Genomic DNA, 20,371 nt, shown 5'->3' with positions numbered 1-20,371 from the left:
AGCTAGTGTCATACCTAGCAGTTCTATCACCTGACAGTGTTGTGTGCCTCCTTCATCATCAGCCCTCCCTGCTTCTACCAACTCTTGGTAACCATTGAACTCTTCCCCATCCCTATGATTCTGCCTTTACCAAAAGTTCATGAGAACCAATTCACATAATATATTGCTTTTTTGTGACTTTTTAAACTTAACAAAATGCATTTATAATCCTGGGTGAATCAATAGTTTGCTGCTTTATAATTCTCAGTAGCACTTCATCAAAAAGATGTTCCAGGGGGCTGGGGATGTGGCTCAAGCGGTAGCGCGCTCGCCTGGCATGCGTGCGGCCCGGGTTCGATCCTCAGCACCACATACAAAGATGTTGTGCCTGCAGAAAACTAAAAAATAAATATCAAAAAATTATCTCTCACTCCTTCCCTCTCTCCCTCTCTCTCTCTCTCTCTCTCTCTCTCTCTCTCTCTCTCTCTCTTTAAAAAAAAAAAAGATGTTCCAGACTCTTGGTTATTCATTCACCTGTTGAAGTACACTGTAATTGTCTTGTTTGGGGGGTAATTATGTATAAAGTTGCTATAAATGTTTGTTTATTCAATTAACTTAGGCAAATACCAAGGAGTAGGAGACTGTTAGGTCTTGGTAGTGTTTGTATAACTTTGTAAGAAACTACCAAATGCTTCCATGATAGCTGTACCACTTTGCATTCCCTCCAAGAGGTGTTTTTTGTTTGCTTATATATTTGTTTGTTTGTTGGTACTGGGACCTGAACCCAGGCATGCTTTGCCATTGTGATACATTCCCAGACCTTTTAGTTTTGTTCATTCTTCCTTCCTTCCTTTCTTTTTTATTTATGTATTTATTTATTTATTTATGTTGAGATAGGGTCTCCTTAAGTTGTTGAGGCTGGCCTTGCAATTGTGATCCTCCTGCCTCAACCTCTAGAATTGCTGGGATTATAGGTATGCACCACCACATCAAACCTAAGGAAGAGTTCTTACTGTTTTACATCTTGGCTAGTGCCTCGCATTGTCAGGTTTAATTTTTCATATATCATCCATTTCTGTATTGTATGGTGGTATCTCACTGTGTTTTAATTTGCATTTGACTAATGATTTATGACTAATTATATTAGTCTGCTAAGGTTGTCATAACAAAATGCCACAGGCTGGGATGGCTTAAACAACAGAAATTTATTTCTCACAGTTGTGGTGGCTGGAAGTCAAAGATCAAGGTGTTGTCAGGGTTGGTTTCTGGTGTGGCCTCTCTTGCTGATGTATAGATAGATGACTGTCTCACCATTGTGTCCTCACAGGTTCTTCCTCTGTGCACATGCAGAGAGTGCTCTGGTGTCTCTTCCTCTCCAGATAAGGAGACCACCTTAGGACTTCACTTAGCCTTAATTATCTTCTTACTGGCCTTTTCTCCAAATACCTGGGACAGAGAGGGGGTTGTGCACACAAAGGGGGGCAGGTGGTGATTAGTATATGAATCAGGGAGGACACAAGTGAGTCCATAACTCTGATGATGTTGAGCATCTTTTCACTTATTTATTGGCATGTCTATCTTCTTTGGGGAAGTTTCTGTCCATTTTAAAAAATCATATTGCATACTTTCTAACTATTGAATTTTAAGAGTACTTTACCTATTCTGGGTGCAAGCCCTCTATCAGTATGTGCTTTACAAACAGTTGTTCAATCTATGGCATACTGTGTGTTTCACAAAGCAAAAGTTTTAGGTGTTAATATAGTTTAGCATTTTTAAAAATGAATTGTGCTCTCAGTGTCATATCTAAATATTCATCACCAGATCCAAAGCCACACAGATTGTCTTTTTTCACAGGTTTATATTACAAATTTAGTTTCCTGAACTACTTTAATTTTTGTACAGTGTGTGATATGTTGAAGTTTTTTTTTGTTTTTGTTTTTGTTTTGCATATGGATGTCCAATTGTTCCAGCATAATTTGTGAAGACTAAGAGACTAGCATTTCTCTATTGAATTGTCTTCTCCTCTTTGTCAAGAACTAGCTGATAATATTTGTGTGCCACATTTCTGGGCTTTCTATTCTATTCCATTAATTTTTAAAGTCTATTCTTTCACCAATGCCATACATTATTAATTACTGTCACTTTACAATCGGTCTTGAGATTATTTCTGAAAATTGTTCTGTCCCTTGGGGAAATAATATTTTTTCTTACTTCTTATTGCGCTTCATAATTTTGTTTGTTAAAATCCACATAGGTTGTAAAGTTTAGTAAATATAAGTAAAGTTTTTTAGATCAATCAATGAACATGCCTTTCTTTCCTTCTATAAGAACCTTAATAGAAACTGTGTATTAATCCAATTAGTAATTGGACTATTTTTTTTATTTTTTATTTTTGTTGTTGCTATAGTTACTCTCAGTGCAGCACTGATTTCAAACTCCTACAGATAGAGGTGTAGAAAGCCCATGGATGGTTACTACACAGATAGAGGTGTAGAAAGCCCATGGATGGTTACTACAGCAATGTCTATCTGAGCTTAGGTCTTTCCTTTCAGCTGTGCCTCATAGAGTTTCTCTTTCCACATATTTGATGTTCACCATCCCTCTCTGCACTATCTTGCTGCAGATGTTATCTGAAGCTTCTTAGCCTCACAGTGGGGGTGGAGGTCTGATGAAGGCTGTCTTAGGGACATACATGGCCTTTTCAATTCTCCTTCTGACAGCACTTATGGGCTCAGCACTGAATCCTGCCTCCCTTCCCAAGACTAGGCTTTTTCTCCTTCCTGCTTCCTTCCCTAAACTGCAATGAGTGTCACCAGATGTCCTAAAGCCAGCAGGTTGGCCCTTTCCCTGATAGACTAGCCCTTCTGTTTCTCCAGTGAGGTTTCTTGGCCTGTCGACAGGGCCATTGCTCTTCTGCCTTTAATGTTCTATGGCTCTTTCTGAGCACTATTCTGTTGGCCACTCAGTGGAGTTCATGGAGAAAGAACCTCCATAAAGGAGTAGGCTTCCTCAATTTCCATAGCCTCCAGAGGTCTTCACTCTGCCACTAGCCTACACTGATCCTCCACTGACTTATCATCCAGCTGAATTCTTCCTAGTGTCCAGATGCATGCAATCCAGGTGAACATGCATTTGTGTGTTTTCTTTCCTTGGAGTCTCACTGTCTCTTCTTAGATTTGGGGCCAATTATTTGTTTTGTGATCTCAGGTCTCCAGTGGGTTTTTAAAGGTTTTTTAAAGAATTTGAACATAATTTGGTTCTTTTTTGTCCTAAGTTTGGGAGCATCGTTAAAGCTTCCTCTCTGCTTCCTCCAGTTCTGTGCATACCAAAGTGAAAACCAAAGTTTTCAGTCAATCTTGCGTAAAAAAGTGATGTAAAAGATTAAATTAAATTGGAGTTAAAACTGTCACCATGAGTCTGTATTCGCTGTCATTTTCTGTCCATCCAGAAACATTTAGAAGTTGTAATTTCGATGGGTTAGTAGTATGGACTAAAATGTTAACAAATAATTTTGATGGGGATTGCATTGCATCGTACATCACTTTTGGACATTTTGATCTTGTTAATCCTGTGAATCCAAGAACATGAGAGGTCTTTCCATCTTTTAAGGTCATCTTCAATTTTTTTCTTTTGTGTTTTGTAATTTTCATTATAGAATTTTTCACTTCCTTGGTTAGATTTATTCTAAAGTTATTTTACTTTTAGGTTATTGTGAATGGAATAGTTTTCCTGATTACTTTTTCAGCAGATTCATTATTGTCATATAGGAAATCTATTTTTCATATTGATTTCATAGGCTGCTACTTTGCTGAATTTGTTTATTAGCTCTACAAGTCTTCTGGTGGAATTTTTGTTTTATTTTGATTTGTTTTGTGGTGGAGAGGGGAATTTTCTACATGGAGGATTATGTCACCAGCAAACAGAAATAGTTTGATTTCTTCTTTTCCTATCTGTATTCCTTTAATTTCCTTCCCTTGCCTCATTGCTCTGGCTAGAGTTTCAGAAACTATGTTGAATAGGAGTGGTGAGAGTGGACATTCTTCACAGAACTAGAAAAAGGAATCCTAAATTCCTGTGGAATAATAAAAGATCCAGTATAGCCAAAGCAATACCGAGGAAGAAGAGTGACACTGGAGGCATCACAATACCTGATATCAAATTATACTACAGAGCTATAATAACAAACAGTACAGAATTGCCATCAAAACAGATATGAAGACAAATTGAATTGGCTATAAGACACAGAGACAAACCCACATACATACAGTCAACGGTTACTCAACAAAGGTACCAGAAACATGTTGGAGAAAAGATAGCCTTGTTAACAAATGCTGCTGGGAAAACTGAATGTCTGTATGTAGAAGAGGGAAACTCGATCTCTACTTCTAACCCTGCACTACTTTCAACTCAAAGTAGATCAAAGATCTAAGAATTAGATCATAAACTTTGCAACTGCTAGATGAAAACACATGGCCAACCAACATATTGCTACAGGCACCAACTTCCGTAACAAGATTCCTGAAGCACAGAAGTAAAACCAAGAATCAGTAATCATGATGACATCAAATTAGAAAGCTTTTTCAAAGCAAAGGAAACAATTAAAAAACATAAAGAGGAAGCCTACAGAATAGTAGGCTATATTTGCCAGCTGCTTCTTCAACAGATTGATAATCAGAATATACAAAGAACTCACAAGTTTCACACCAAAACCCAAACAACCGAATCAATAAATGGGCAAAAGAACTAAACAGACACTTCACAAAAGAAGAAATACAAATGGCCAAAAAATAAATGGAAAATATTCAACATAATTCAACATCCCTAGGAATCAGGAAAATGCAAATCAAAACTACACTGAGGTTTTATCTTACTCCAGTTAACAATCATCAAGAATGCAAGTAATAATAAATGCTGCCAAAGATGTGGAGGGGGAAGCATGCTTATACATTGTTGGTGGGACTACAAATTAGTACAACCACCCTAGAAAGCAGTAAGGAGATTCCTCAAAAGACTAGGAATCACCATATCTTCCAGCTATCCCACTCCTCAGTATTTATCCAAAAGAACTAAAAAGCAGCATACTGTAGTGATACAGGCACATCACAATAGCCAAGGTATGGAAGGAACTCATGTGCTTATCAACAGACAAATGGACAAAGGAAATGGATATATACACAAAGGAGTTTGATTCAACCATAAAAAAGAGTCAAATGATGTCTTTTGCTGGAAATCATATAGAACTGGAGAACATCGCACTAAGTAAAATAAGCCAGACTCAAAAAGTCAAAAGTTGAGTATTTTCTCTCATGTGCGGAAGCTAGAATAAAATAATTTTTAAAATGTGGAAATTCCATGAAAATAGAAGGGAGATTGGTGGAGCAGAGGAATGACATTGAAGGGGAGAAGAGAGATGGCAAAAGAGAGTAACTGTGAAATTAAATTGATTAAATTATACCATGTGCATATCTGACTATATCACAGTGAATTCCACATTTTTGTATATCTATAAAGCACCAATTAAAAAATAAATAAATAGAAGGAAGCCCAGTCAAATAGAAGAAAGGGGACAGGGAGAGGAAGCAAGGGAGGGAAGTGGAAATACTGGGGATTGAAATGGAGCAAATTACACTCCATGCAGGTGTGAATATATCAAAACAAACCCTACTGTGATGCATAACTATAGTGCACTAATAAAAACATTAAAAAAGAGCTAATTTTGAAAAAGACTTTTCCTAAATGTGTCAGCAAAAACATTCCATGAAGCCTTTGTTTATATAATCACTATTTTCTGTTCTATGTATTGTAAATGTCTTATTCAACACACTACCTTCAATATTTATTTATATGTTAAAAATCTTAATTGACAATTATTTGAAAAAATATTTCAAGTAACAAATTTAGAGGACTCAAGACCATGCACTTAATGACCATTTTTAAGCAAGGGACACAGTTGTAAACCAGCATTGCCCTCAAGAGCATCAAGTATTTGGTTGTTTTTCTTTGCTATTTGTGAAGCCATCCTTGACAAACACAAGGTGTTTGTGCTTTGGTATAGAGATGAGTGTGAGAAAAAGGAAAAACACAAAGAAAAGAGAACTGTAAGCCCTTTCTTTCCAGTGGGTCCTCTGGCCCTAGACTGGGTCCTTTCTAACATACTTAGTCCTGTTGAAGCTGCTTCCTGAACTGATACCTAAATGCAATCTGAGGGATAAACTCTGTTCCCTTGATCAGAATTTCCAGTGGCTACTATCCATTGAATCAGGATAATTATGATTGGTAGTGTCAAATCTAGTTATGATCTAATTCTTTATGGCTCTCTTACTGTAGTTTTCCAAATTTCTCTTCCTACATCTAATAAGTTATAAAAGAGGAATTTACCCACAATGCTTTTCCAGCAGCAATTATGACTATAACTAAATTTAATATATATCTTCCTGAAGATAGTTTACTCTCTTTGGGAAAACAGGGTATAAACATGAAAGAGTAATTGCTGATATTATATAGTAAGTGCCTAGTATCAGTTGAGTCCAGTAAACATGGTACCTTGATGGAATGATATCTCTGAACTCCAGGACAGATCAAGAAGCAGAAACTTTAGATAGGTCTTATAGGAGACTATAGGCAGAGAGAAATAGGTGGCAAATTTTAGACACAGGGAATTGTATTGGAAAATCCTCAAAGATTAAAATGGATATATATAAATGTTGAGGAAACATTGGTTAGACCCCTGTGGTTTGTATATAAATTGTGAATAGCATAAAGTACACTAATAGAAGTTGATAACTAAGACACTGTAATTGCTTTATCTACTCAGAACCCTTCATTTTTATCTACAATACCTCTTTCTTTTAAGGAGCTGCTTCACACACCCTACCTCAACTCAACCATGTGGTTCCAATTGGGTCTGATAACTCCCAAACTCTCCTCTTCCTCAAATGAAGGCATCTAGTCAAATATCTTTCTTAGGATCTGAACATTTGGAATTACTTAAAAAGGACTATTTTTCTCTTTGATTAAAGCCACATAGGTGTAAACCTAAAGCCTCCAGAGGCCCCAGGGAAAGAGACTGAATAGAAGAACTAGGAGAAGAGATGAACAAAGAATTTTGATGTTCGAACCCCTGATTCTATTCTCTTGTTTTCTTCTTGTTATTTAGTTTGGTGAATCACTGAATTTCCTATGTCAGTTTCTATGATTCATAAACATGAATCCTGACTCATATATGAAGTAAGTAAGAGGGTCTTGAATGCCAAATGAAGATATTTGGGTTTCAGGAGCTGACTGTCCACTTGAGATTGAGAATCTTTAATTTTATATTTTCTTTTTTAAAATTTTTTAGATGTTGATGGACCTTTGTTTCATTCATATATTTATGTGTGGTGCTGAGAATCAAACCCAGTGCCTCACACATGCTAGGCAAGTGCTCTACCATGGAGCCACAACCCCAGCCCTAATTTTATATTTTCTATTAGCACAATGACAGTCATTGGGATCTTAAGAATGGTATTATTATTTTCCAAGAGGATACTAGAAGGACTATTTTGGCACAAGAGTATTGAATGAATTGGAGCAAAATTGGGCTAGAGACAGTTAAAGCAGTTGGTTGAATACCAGAACCATCTTGAGATAAGTAGACAACTCAGCTTGGATGGGGGTGGAGGGAGTCTCATGTGGAAAGGATGGGTCAGATTAAAGAACCATTAATCTTTCCAGAAGAGTCATAAAAAGTGGAACATTATCACGGATATTTGGTTATGACTAATGGATTGAGACTTCTGTCTTTTTCCAAGTACTGAGTACAAAAAAATCTTCCATTTCCTTGGGGTTTCTTGAGTCTTTTCCGAGGGAAATCCACCTCATCTTTTGAGACACAAAAGCTTAAGTCATAGTTCCACAAAAATTCTTCTAACTAAAACAAAGCCATCTTCCAATTTGACATCTCTATTGCAATTTTGGCTTTTCATGACTCACTGACTTCAGACAAGTGGAGATAAACAGCAGATGATGTACAAAATAAGTGTCATTCTCGAGGAATCATAGGTTTCTAAGAGACAATACAAGGTCACCTGGTCATAGCTCCTGCTCTGGTCCAACTATACCTTAGCCATCCTGGAGAGCGATGACTTGGGAATCAACCACTTTGAAAATATCTTATCACTATAATGATTCACCCTACACACACACATATACACACTGACACAGAACCAGGTGAACTGAATTCCAGAATTTTAATACTCTCGTTCTGTAATTGGGAGTGGGAAAAAAAAATGGTTTCTTAACTAGTAGTACCACCTACTTTCTTGGAATTTTAGAGCAGATGGTAAGGGGGCTTTATGGATTGTTGTAGCCCAGTATACTTCAAATTTACCTGATCCTAAGATTACTTGTTCAAAATGAGTTTTCCTAGTACTTTACCAGCACACTTCCATGCTGATCAGAGGGTAAAGTACTGGAATTCTTATTGGGAAGTCTGAGGAAATATAATCTTCGCTTCTCTGTAAGCGTCTAAACAAGGATGTGAGAAATTAAATTGCTCAGCTTGTGGTAGAGCTCAGTACTCCTTGGTCCTACTAAGACTCTTATTTAACTTTGTGTTTCTTTTAGTGCAGATGAGAACAATTCTTCTATTTGTATGGATGCAACTATTGATGCACTTTGTCATCTGACTTCATAATAGTCCGTTTACCTGTCCTCTTTAATTCTAAAGATAATAATCACTATTATTTATTAAAGAACTTCCTCTTTCCAGACACTGGATCTATTCATGTTCCTAGAAAGCAAAGTTTCACAAAGCCAAAACCCAGGAGATCCCCAATTCATCTTGCTCTGATTTGCTGCTGCTTCTACCGTGACCTTGCTGCTTACAGCAAAAGCCATTTGTTGAGAAATTGCAAAGAGCACAGCCCTGTACTTAAGACCATTACAGGCATCCTCTCATTAAATCCCAATGATCCAATTATCTCACTCCCCCTGACCTCCACTACTCATTTATTTTATCATCATCACTTTATTAAATCTTAACAGCTTTAGCAGCTACTTCCCCTGATGTGAACCACCTTTCTGTTGGGATCTCTACTCCTACCTACTGCCCAGACTGGGAACAAACTGTGCTTTATCTCATAGCCCCAACTATACCAAGTATGTCACATCTAACCAAGGAGCAATTCTGATTCTACCTTTAGATTTAAGCTTGAAAAGTCAAACATCACCCCCTGAATTAGGATGGCATCAAGAATCAGAAAGAAAAAGTCACATTTCTGGGAAATGAGAAATTCGCTAGCCAGCGATGGTAATGGTCTTTCATGGAAAACTTCGTCTGCTCTTTGTGGGTTCTGGATCAGATTTTCCTCTCCAGTCAGGAGAATATGTCACCTGGGATGGTGACAAGATGTACTCTGCCATGAAGCACTCTTGGCAAGGAAATGATTTGTTTACTAAAGAGGAGATGGCAAAAGAAGCAAACTTTGCTAAAGCCTCCAGAATAAATTTCTGTAAAACCCAAACCATGAAGTTGAGACTGGTTATAAAACAAAATATAAAAGAAGCAGACTGGCACTTGGGTGTAGTTGACGTTATTTTATTTCCCAATAATTTGTAAATAAACCGTTGACTAAGCCACATATAGAGAATAAGGAATGTCATAAATTTTCTAGAAAAAATAAGGTCTGGTAAGGTCTGAGAATAAAAAGAAAAATAAGAGCAGGTTCAATCTAGAAATAAGCAAGTCTTTCTTAAAAGCAGCCCCATGTTTACTGGCTAATAGAAACTGGGCAAAGGGAAAATGACTTTGGAATTTGACATAGCAGGTTTGAAATCTTGGCTCTTCTAGATAGTGTAACTTTGAGTGCGTCACGTGATCATTTAAGGGCTCAGCCTCTCTCTGTTCATAATGAATGGAATATGATCCCAGAAACTTCATTCCCTATCCATTTATTTTTTTCATAACAAGCATTTTATCTTTATTTGAAACACACATTGCTAAATATTAATTTTAATAATCATGTCTAAAATTAAAAGATTTATTTTTGACGTAACAAGTCTTTCATATAATAAAAGGGACGACTAAGTGGAAAATTTGAGATGATTCTCTAGTTAAACCATTTAAATGCTATTTTTTTTTAACTTATTGGTTTTAGATATACATGAGTGTATGGAGTATTTTGACATTCATGGAGTGCAACCCATTCCCATTTGCATACCATTTTTTTGTGGTTGTACATGATGTGGAGTTACACTGGTCATGTATTCATACACGAGCAAAGGAAAGTTATATCCAATTCATTCTACTTCCTTTCTTATTTCCTTCTCCTCTCCCTTCCCTTCATTCCCCAATGAACTTCTATATTTCCCCTCCCTTGTGGGTTAGCATCCACATATCAGAGAGAACATTCAGCCTTTGTTTTTTTGGGATTGACTTATTTCACTTAAAATGATATTCTCCAGTTCCATCTATTTACTGGTGAATACCATAATTTCATTCTTCTTTAAGGCTGAGTAAGATTCCATCGTGTTTATATACCACATCTCTCCTTCATGTTGGCTCAGGAAAGGATTTCCTCAGTAAGACTTCTAAAGCAAAAGAAGTAAAATTGTGAATCTGTGATAGTAGAAGCAAATGTGACTCCATTTTGTTTTATGACTTCATCTTGTAAAACAACCATGCCAAGTAGAAGAGTCATGACTGGAGCAAGATGTTCTTTTCCTTTTGCTATAGAAACCTTTAAGAACACGGAACTACCTATTGGGGTATTGTTTCTGTAACTAGGGTACCGGGACTCTGTTTCTGTAACTGGGGTGACTGGGCTAACTGTGATTGGTTAGGCTTCCCTCTGATTGCCTGCACTGTCCCGCTTCTGTAACCCGGCTTGCTTGCATTGGCTAGACCCCCTGAACATCCCTTTTGCGGTTTTCAGGCTTATAAGGAGTGCCCTTGCAATTGTTCAGGGCTGATCAGGGGAACAGCTTTATGTTCTGGTCAGCCGCCACCAATGTGCTTCAATAAAGGCTTGATTCGATTATACGTGAGTGGTCTGGAAGTCAGTTTATGAAACCCTGGGACAAAGCTTTAACTATAACAAATCAATAAATAGGATGGCATCAAACTAAGATGCTTCTTCACAGCAAAGTAAACAATCAAGAATGTGAACAGAGAGCTTATAGAATGGGAGAAATTTCACCTCCTGAACCTCAGTCAGAACATTAAGCTCCAGAATATACAAATAACTAAAAAAAAAAAACTTAACACCACAAAACCAAGTAACCCAATCAATAAATGGGCAAAGGAATTAGACAGGCATTTAACAGGAAAAGAAATATGAATGGTCAAAAAAATCTATGAAAAAATGTTCAACATCTCTAGCAATTAGAGAAATGCAAATTAAAATTACACTGAGATTCCATCTCACTCCAGTCAGAATGGCAATCAAGAATACAAATAACAATAATCGTTGATGAGGGAAAAATGTTCACTCACACATTGCTGGTGGACTGCAAATTGGTATAAGCACTATGGAAAGCAGTATGGAGTTTCCTTAGAAAACTTGGAATAGAACCACCATTTGAACCAGTTATCCCACTCCTTGGCTTCTACCCAAAGAACTTAAAATCAGCACACTACAATGACACAGCCACATCAAAGTTCATAGCAGCTCAATTCACAATAGCCAAGCTATGGAACCAACGTAGAGGTCCCTATCTATTTCTATCTTAGCTAGTATTTTACATAGTAAACAAATGTTTACAGCATGTATTCCTTCCCAAGGGTGAATTCACATGGGTGTAGTGTCTAGCCATCTCATGCAATCACTTTTAGGACAATAATTATCAGGGCATTCCTCTTGTTAATGATGCCAGTTATTTGGTTCAGAGCTGAAACCATATCATCACAAAATGGAAGAGAGGCAAATCAGAAGAGGACGGTTGAAGATCTAAGGAGGTGTCCATCGGCCTGGCTCTCACTCTGGCCTCCAGACTTGCTTGGTTTCCCTGGAAAAGTCACATAAGCTATTGCAGGGTGCTGCTTAGAGCCTCTCAGTGCTCCCGTACTCAGAGAGCAGTACTGTCTAGATGTCTCCCTTCCCCAGAGAAGAGATGGTGAATTTTTCAATTGTGACAAGACTTTCCTTGAGACAAAACTGGAACAGCCACTGGCATTTGGGAAAATGAGTCAGCATATCCCCCAATGTCAGACAGTTCCTTGAATGCTCAGTGAAGCCACATCAATCACTTTGACTTCCTTTTGATAAATCTGGATAAAAGGAAAAACTCTCTCAGAAAGAACCATTTCAACTGCAACTAATCTTAAAGGACAGCAGAAAATTGTGTTCATTGAGCGTCTCTCCTCTGCCAAGATCTTACCTTTTTTATGTTCATCTTCTTAGTAGCTTTACAAATTAGGCATTAATATTCCCATTTTAAGATAAAGGGCTATCACCCTTAAAGAATAAGTTACATGCCCAGCATTCCATAGCAAGTACGAAATAGAGACAGAATTTGAACTCAGTTCTGTCTTTAAAAGCCCTGATATTTGATTCCATGACACTGGCCCAAAGTTACTGGGGAATCCAGAGAGGTCAATCAAGAACCAAAAGTGGATGTTGAAAAGTTATATTAATGTTCTCTGCATTTTCTTCCTACCCCAGGATCGAGGTCTTGCACAACTCTGTTTTGCCCACTGTCAAATTCTTTATTATACCACATCATCCTACCCCATCCCACCCCTCCAATTTGATATCTTTTGTGGCATTTCAGATTCTGTCTGGAGCACCATCAATCCCACTTTGATCCTGCCAGACTTGAAAATCTCCAGTCCTCCTGACTCTGCCTTCCTTTGTCATTCTTAAATAAAGTAATTTCTTTGGGTTGACTTTCTTCTGAAGGTTTCCTGGATTTGTTTTCTCCTCTCCATTCCCATGGTGACTGTCAGGCAGAGCCTCCATTAGGCTCTGCCCCAGGAACTTGTTATTCTAACTTCCTGACTGATCTGCCTGCTTCCATCTTTACCTGCTTTCGTCCTTCTCACACACAAAGATCAGATCAATCTTTAAACATTCCAGGAATTAGCAGCAATTTGTTTCTCTAAGAGGCTTTTGGAGAATCCTTTTTTTCTCTGCATCTTAAGGTCCTCAAAGACATTACACTTTCTTGCCTTGCACTCAAGAAATCTCAGAAAAACCACTAAACTTTCAAAGGATCTTAGCAAAGAGATAAAACACAGTATGGAAACTGTGATGGGTCACTGGTTCTGGAGTCCGGAAGGCTCAAGTTTGAATCCTGGAACAACTATAAATACAAATGTCTACCTGTTCAGACCTTGTGTGTAGCAGATATCGAAAATGTGTGCCATATAGATAATCACAATACACTTTGGTTTATTTTTCTTAAACTTTAGCACATTTGCCTCTATTATTTATTAAACCATATTTTTTGGCTTAGCCAGCCAGGTCCTCGTGTACTTCTCCAAATTATTATGTACAATGCTCCAACAGAAAATTGAATCTGTAGCTAACTGGTATTTTCTATTCTTACCATATATTTCTCAAAATTCTATATTTTTCTTAAGATACTGTACTAATTTTCTGTCAAGTCCAATTATCCTGAGCAGTGGCTTTAACAATGCAAATTAATTTTCTTACAGTTCTGGAGATAAGAAGCCCTAAATGGGTCTCACTGGGTACAGTCAAGATGTTGGCAAGGCTAGGCTCATTCTGGATGCTGGGGAGAGAGTCTGTGTCTCAATCTTCTCCTTGACTGACTGCATTCCTTGAGACCATTCATCATCTTCAGAGCTGAAATATTGGACCAAGTGCCCCTCAGGCTGCCATCTGATTCTCTCACCTTCTTCCACTCTTAAAGACCATTGTGATTCTATTGGGTCTTGCCTGGGAAATCCAAACAAATTCTCCATTTTAAGTTTACCCAATTAATAACTTCATTCCATCGTCAGGGCTAGTTCCCCTTTATCATGTAAAGTTATCAGAGTTCCACTGGGGAGGGCTTTATTCTGCTTAAACAGGTCAAGTTCAGGTAAGCTTTTGCCTGTTAAGATTTCCTAATGCCTCTCATCTGTATTGTCTTCATTCCTCTAATCCAGTACTTCACTGTATATTAGAGTTAGTTACCAGGGCATTTTCAAATGCCTGGGTCTCATTCTTGAGGCATAGAATGAAAATGTTCCAGGCTATATGCTGAGCAAAGAAGTTTTTTAAAGTCCCTCTCAATGATTCTATCACACAGCCAAGATTGAAAAACACTGTTTTGGTAACTGTTTGTTATTTTGTGTTATCTGATACTGTAGAAAGTCTATAGTATAATGATTAAAATGGAGATGATCAAGGGCACAGTGGCACATGCCTGCCATCTCAGCAACTTGGAAGAGCAGGAGGCAGGAGGATCACAAGTTTGAGGCCAGTTAGCAAGAGCCTATTTCAAGATAAAAAATAAAAAGGGATGGGGATGTAGCTCCATTATAGAGTATCATGGGTTCAATCTCTAATATATAAATAATATATATAATAATATTTGTAATGTATATATATAATAAATAAATATATTATATTTATTTATTATATATATACATTATGTATAATAAATATTATATATATATATATATATATTATATATAATAAATAAAGCAATCTAATTTCCACTATTCAAATCTCTCAGCTTCACTTCTGATGGTGGGCGGGTCATACACCATGGCTGAGCAATCATTTGGTGCCTCTGTTTCTCCATTTGTTGAGAGTTGCTAAGAGGATTAAATGAGATAATGTGGGGTCAGTGTTTGACACAGCACATGGCTCAGAGAAGGCTCTCAACCAATATGACCTTAGAGTGTTTCATGGTCATTCACCTTATCTTTGAGACACACCAAGATGATGTGTATGGGCATGAACAACTTTTTTTCTTCCTGTGGTTCTCAAAAAACACTTGTTATTTGATGGATAGGAAATAAGCAAGTATAGCAAAACCACAGGATTGCAGCTCTTTGAGCCAGAAACCTTATTTTATTTTTAGGGTAGTTTTGTTCTCTTTGTTTTCTGAGTATCTTCAACCTGGATGCATATTAGAATCATTCTGAAGCTTTTTTAAAACATCTGGTCTACTCCCTCCAACCTTGAAGATAATGACTCCATCAGGCCACCCTAGGGTCTCTCCCACCATGTATCTATTAAGCTCCCCAGGTAATTGTAATGCAGGGAAAGGGGTGAGAATATCAGACTTGGACTAAATGGCCACAACTGTTTATGTTCTGAGTACTTCCCATGAGGCTAACGGCTTCTGCCTAGGTATGCCGTGACAGGTCTATTGATCAAGAAAAAGCAGTAAAAGAGAAGAAAGTGGAAAAAAAGGAAGCTGAAGGAGAAACCAGAGACAGAAAGCAAAGCAAAAAACATGCTGACACACAGCTAAAAGGTATCTATCTCTTGGCCACTTGTGGCCACTCACATTGTGTGTTAACTGGACTTCTCCATCCCAACTAGGTCTGTAGGGAGGGATGGGAATCCATGAATAGAATCTCATTAAAGAAGTGGATTCTGAACCCTTCCCAGAGTATATCTCAGCAGATCTGAAACTAGTAGCAGTCAATACTTGTTCTGTGAATACTAATATAGACAGTACCAGAAGATTTTAAAAAGATAAAACATTCCTTAAACATCCCCAGAGAGGAAATTCCTTGCTCATCCTGAGTAGCACATGGGTCAAAATGGGTACTGCAGAAATATGAGTCAGAAGAGCTAATTGCTCAATAAAGTTGCCCAATCTCCTTCCATCCGGTGGTGGAAAGAGGCTGTAAGTCACCTCAAGGTGACTCCTAGGCAGATGACACCAGCCAGTCAATAGCATCAGGCAGGTGGACACAGCACAAAGGATTTCCTGTCTACCACAGAGGGGCTGAGACAAGTCATCATATCTTATATTTACATTTCTTTTTTAATTTAAAAACTCCTTTTTAATTTACAAAACTCTTACCTGATTTTTGTATCAGGGAGAATGAAACAAAGGCCTTGTAAAAGATATAGATCAAATATTTTCCCCCATACCTCAGATGAGGAAGGTAATACTTAGGTAGTTGGTGACCAAATGGTAGAGGTAAAAGCTTCTGGTTTTCTTTTTTCTGGATGCATTCTTCCTTAAGAAAAGTAAAGTTCATCGTGGCATAGATGATTCCAAAATGAACAATAAGTATTTAAAAATAATAAATTATTATGGTGGTGAAAATCAGCATGAGTTAGCATTCATATATCTAAACCGCTAAGGGAAATGGAAATTTAGTATAATCAATATCTTGAAATCAAAAGGAGACTACACCTGCTGCGACATACACTCAGAGTACAAGTGAGATCTTACTTGTCAAATGTTATTGTTAAAAGATAGTTTGTTAGTAATGGCTACTAATCATTAAATATCTAAGTCATAAAATAATCCGAAATTCTTGACATGCATTGACCACCTAATCCTAACAACTTCCCTACAACATAGTTAATGATTATAAGGTTATTCTAAGTTCATGGACAAGGACACAGAGGCCACCAGGCCAGTGCCCCAGAGCTGTTGGATGGCAGAGCCATGATTCAGACCCAGGACTCTCTGACTCCAGCACAATGCTCTTTCCACTGTTCTATGCCATCTCCTCAAAGCCCATAATTAAGCAAAATAATATGCCCTTCACAAATGAAAAGATATCATGCAGTAAAGTGACGAGACGGCTTTCAGTTGATGGGCTTCCAAATACGCAGCGGATCCTTTTTCTGGAAACCGCATTTGGCATGAAGGGACCAAAATCCAGACAGTTTCGATGACATAACTCAAGGTCTCCGTGGATATTGGCCTGCAGTCTGAAATAGCTCTGAGGCCTCCCGTCCTGGCGTCTCCCCTGTTTCCCCCCAGCCCAGCTCAGACTGCCCACAGGACTTGCAAGTGGGTGAGGTGACAGCACTCATGGGGCTTAAAACAAGGTACATTGTGATCTTCTCCTCCGTTTCAGTGACTATTTCCACTGCCCTCGCTCTCTCCAGGGCTTATTCTCGGCTCTGTTAGGAATTCATGTTTGTTTTCTTTTCAGCTTTAAAAAGCGACTCTTTAACAACAGTTTAGGACTTTTATAAACGTATTCACCATCACTTGGAGCAACCCAGAGGACATCTGAAAAAGAAGGGTGCTCTCAGAAGCCTACTTGGGGCTAGAGTTTTAATGTCATCGGGCTAAGCATGACAATTTATCATGGAGTTTCTCCCTTCCCACCTTCATCCCCATCTTCATTGTTTTAATCAAAGAACATCTTCCCTGAAGTCTAGAAATCTGTCAGCACCATGCTTGGGGCATATCATACCCAAACAGCTTTACCTGGGAGTCATCTTCCCTATGTCTTCCTTAACCCCATGTCTTGTCTTCCTTGAGTTCTTACCCTTTAGTTTCTTGTCCAAAGGAAGCAAGAAAAGTAGGAATAGGGGGTGTTGGCATTAAATTCCAAAGAACTAAGTCTGAATTTATTTCCTTTCCCCCTCTTAGCTGACAGAGTGACTACGGATGAGTTTACCCAACTCTCTGAACTTCTTGTTCTCATATATAAAGTGGAGACTCCAGTAATACATAGTGTACTTATCTCACAAACCTCTGCTAAGGGTCAGAGTCACTGAATACATACTCCATACAATGCAAAATAAATATTAGTTCATTCACTGGCCACTCCTATCACCAGACACTTTTAAGAAACTGGGTACTATAGGTAATAAGATAAAACATCTTTTCTCACAGAGCTTCCTTTTCATGGGGGAGGCAGAACCGGAAGCCAATCATGACAAGATACAGGGCTGCTGGGGTAATGTGCAGTGTTATGGGGCCTGGAGGAGGGAGCTTGGCTCCCTTGGTGCCAGTCAGGTTTCAGAGAAAAATCCAATTGGAGGAAATCCAACTGGAGCTTGGCAAACAGTTAGAGTGGGCATTTTCACAGGAAACCAGGGAGGAGAGTCCATCTCAAGAAGAAAGGGATGGACTCCTGAAGAGCCTCTTGGGCTATTGTGAATTCGGACTCCTAAGTGCCAGAGGGCAACAAGTAGCTTAAGCAAGAAGTGAAATAAGAAACGTGTTCTAGAAATTTCATTGCAGAAGTCCTGGGGCAAGAGAAAAACATCAGATAACTTTTTATTATTGTGAGAGTTTATCTCTTACGTGAAACTGAAAAGAGATTGTGTATGAACTGATGAAGAGTTTGGTTGTCCTGTGCAGCAAGATTGGAAAAGAGAAAGGAACATTGCCTTCGTTCCAGGACAAGGCAGAGTAGCTCTTCTTTGAAGGGAGTGGAGATTCCTGTGTCAATCACCCTGAGGAGGAACTGATGCCATACATGGAGATGAACCCAGGCTGGCCGACCTCATCTCTGAGCCTTCTGACATAGAAAGGCCTCTAGGGAGGCCAGAGGCCCCCTATGGGGACCCAAGGACACACACACACACACACACACACACACACACACACACACACACGGCTCTTGTGACTGAGAGTACCCTTATTAAATAGCAGTTGTACTTCCCCCTGACTTTGATCCACCCTTCTTATCTTTGAGCATCAGCCATGTCACCTTAATCTGTATTTACTGACCTCAGCTGTGCTGTGGTAAAACACAAATGAAACTTGCCCATGGTGATAAACAGAAAAGCACTGAGTCATGGTGAGCCTTTATTGAGCACTTTCTGTGTGCCAGATGAAGCATTAGGAGCTTACATGGATTACCTTATTCTTTCAGCAATTTTGAAATTATAGAATTCTGGTGATTCTCATTTTAGAGGTAAGAAATACTAGGTATAGAGTGGCTAATAAGTTGTCAAAAATCACATAGCTAAGATACTCTGCCTCCAGAGACTGTTCCCTTTTCTGTTGCACTAGACTGTCCCCTGGTTGAGGCTCCTTAATGGGTGGCAATTTCTCCCTGTGGCTCAGGAGGCTGAGACAGGAGGATCGTGAGTTCAAAGCCAGCCTCAGCAATGACAAGACACTCAGCAAATCATTGAGACCCTATCTTTAAATAAAGTAAAAAATAGGGCTAGGGATGTGGCTCAATGGCCAAGTGCCCCTGAGTTCAATCACTGGTACCAAAAAAAAAAAAAAAAGGTGGCAGTTTCAGTCCAAGAGGTGGATGTCCACCCCAATGCATGCAGTGGACACCAAGGAGAGCAGCCATATTGTGGGGAGTTGTATAAGGATGGAGAATCCACTGTGAGCCCTTTGCTGAATGATGGAAGAAGTGTAAACAACAACCTACATTCACATGGAGGATGATAGAAAATGTGATCTAAAGCTTCTCTGAGAGCCACAGAATCTTGAAATGAAGACCCAGCTCCTGTTGAAAGTAATGAGAGCATCATGCCAGTGGACTTCAGCCTAACCCATAGAACTGTCTTTCCTCCTATGGGCTCCTGAGACCCACGGAACATCCAAATTTCCATTACAGGACAATGACATATTAAAGCAAACCAAAAAATATTACAAACTGTCCCACAATCAAATTTCAAACTTGAAAATTCCCAAGAAAAGACATCATTCTACATAGGCTCGAACAAATTACATGCTGATAGAGTGCTGTTTTTAGAGTCCTCTGACTCAATTTACTGTTCCATTATCTACTCCACTGTTACTAATAGATTTTCTGGTGGAACTCAATACTTGGCAGCTCAAGGAAGAAACTGGCAGAAACCTCAGAAATTCCCTAAAAGACAAATAATATTAATGTCTACCCACAGAGCATCAAAGACATACTATTGCCTTCAAAACTAGTCCCAAAACAGCGTGTGAAATCTTAGGGAGGAGTCTCACGTGGTGAAGCCACTCCATTCCTAAAATCCCTGTAGGAAGTTTCACAGTTCATAAACAAGCCCAGTGTCAGAACTTGCCCAAATAAGGTTACCTAGTTTTAAGATTCCTGCCTCTTAAAATTTGAAATCCACACCACTTGCAAGACTAGCAGCATCCGGAAGCTTGTTAGACATGGAGATTCTCGGGCCTTACTCTAAAAAAAATTAAAATCTCCATTTTAACAAGTTCCCCAGTTGAATTGGGTACATGTTAAAATTAAGAAGCATGGTTTAGGGTTGTTTGAGATATCTAATTATCAGTCACCATATATCCATATGTTATAACTTGAATACCATCTTTCTCTCCCAAAACTCAGATTGAAATGTAATCCCCATTATGGTATATTAAGACATGGGACCTATAAGAGGTGATTAAGGTTCTGCCCTCACAGTTGAATTTTTTATTTGATTAATAAATTAATAAATCATCTTGAAAGTTGATCTGTTCTGTAAAAGCCAGTTTGGGCCAGGCCTCTCATACACTCCCATCTTTTGCCATGTGAGTTCTTCACTATCAAAGGACTCGCAACAAGAAAGCCGTC

This window comes from Marmota monax, unplaced genomic scaffold (genome assembly GCF_021218885.2).
Source record: "Marmota monax isolate L192 unplaced genomic scaffold, Marmota_monax_Labrador192_F-V1.1 WCK01_AAM20220418_F8-fsc00003, whole genome shotgun sequence".
Taxonomy (NCBI): Eukaryota; Metazoa; Chordata; class Mammalia; order Rodentia; family Sciuridae; genus Marmota; species Marmota monax.
Note: the sequence above shows the minus strand (reverse complement) of the source record.